Source organism: Propithecus coquereli, unplaced genomic scaffold, assembly GCF_000956105.1.
Source record: "Propithecus coquereli isolate 6110/MARCELLA unplaced genomic scaffold, Pcoq_1.0 Scaffold159, whole genome shotgun sequence".
Classification (NCBI taxonomy): domain Eukaryota; kingdom Metazoa; phylum Chordata; class Mammalia; order Primates; family Indriidae; genus Propithecus; species Propithecus coquereli.
Genome location: NW_012140413.1, coordinates 318,434 through 319,711, shown reverse-complemented (window position 1 = coordinate 319,711; position 1,278 = coordinate 318,434).

The following is a 1,278-nucleotide window of genomic DNA, read 5'->3' as shown; positions in this document are numbered from 1 at the left end:
ACTCTGTCTCAAAAAAAAAATAAAAATAAAAAAATAATCAGAAAGGGAAAAAGGAATTTTTACTACCTTAACCATGCATTCATAGCATCACTAGGAATGGAATAACAGAAAATACACAATGTCACCTATAAACTGTTCTTGCCAGAAAGACAAAAAAGTACATAATCAACACTTTATACCAAATTTATAATTTAGAGGAAGTATTAAGCATAGCGGAAGGTTAAAAAACATCACGAGGAAACAGACAATTCTAGAATATGAGACATTCTGCAAGATTAACGTCCTGGACTCTCTAAAAGTCAATGTTTTGGGGAAGAAAAAGGTAGGGAAACTCTTCTAGATTAAAAGAGACAATGTGTATAACAGCAAATTGCAATGCAGAAATTCAGATGGTATTCTAAGACACGAAAAACCCTAAAACATTTTTTGGTATAATTGGAAAAATTAAAATGTAGGGAATTCCAATTGTGCCAGAATCAAGCAGCTCTTACTGGACTAAGCTATGCAGCGAAGTATAAAAGCTGGGGAAAATTTTAACAAACACACAAACTAAAAGACGGAAGTTGTTGGAGAGCAATCAACCCAAACAGAATTTGGGAGGCTGTAAACTTTGAGAGAAGGGGAGCATAAAATGTGCTGGACACATTCAGCCTAGCTTTTCCTCTGAGACTGTTTTCCAGCTTGCAGGGCTAAGGCAAGCACTCAAAACACCAAGTGAAATTCTTACTGGGCTCTGAAGATAACAGTCGAAAATCATTCAGGGCTGCCAAAATGTCTGGAGTTTTAGGGACAGAAACTCCTTCAAATCGTTGCTTAACTTGTAAGCTGCTCATGCACAGGGTGAAATTCCAAGACATCTGATGGCAAATATTAATAGCATCTAGAAGGCTGAGCATTGATTACAGCAGCCGCATGATCTGAAAAGAAAGACATCAGTTTGAGCCTTATAAAGATTAAGATATCTTGGTAAATATGCTTGGTTTTTATGTAAGTCTCAAGAAGAACCATGACCCTGGAGACAGGGGCATATCCTAAAATTATACTCATGACTTAAGAGTAGGAGCAAAATAAAATGGACCAACACTCACAAAGTCTAAAAACCAAGCTTTGACAGGATCAAGGAGACATACTGCTACTCTATCTACTGGTCATAAAAAAAATTTTCACATTCTCAAGTAAAAATCTAAAGTCATGCAGAGACTCTACAATTTCTTATTCTCAATATCTGAAATCCAGTAAATATGTATGAGGCATGCTAAAATTCAAAATGGAACCCAA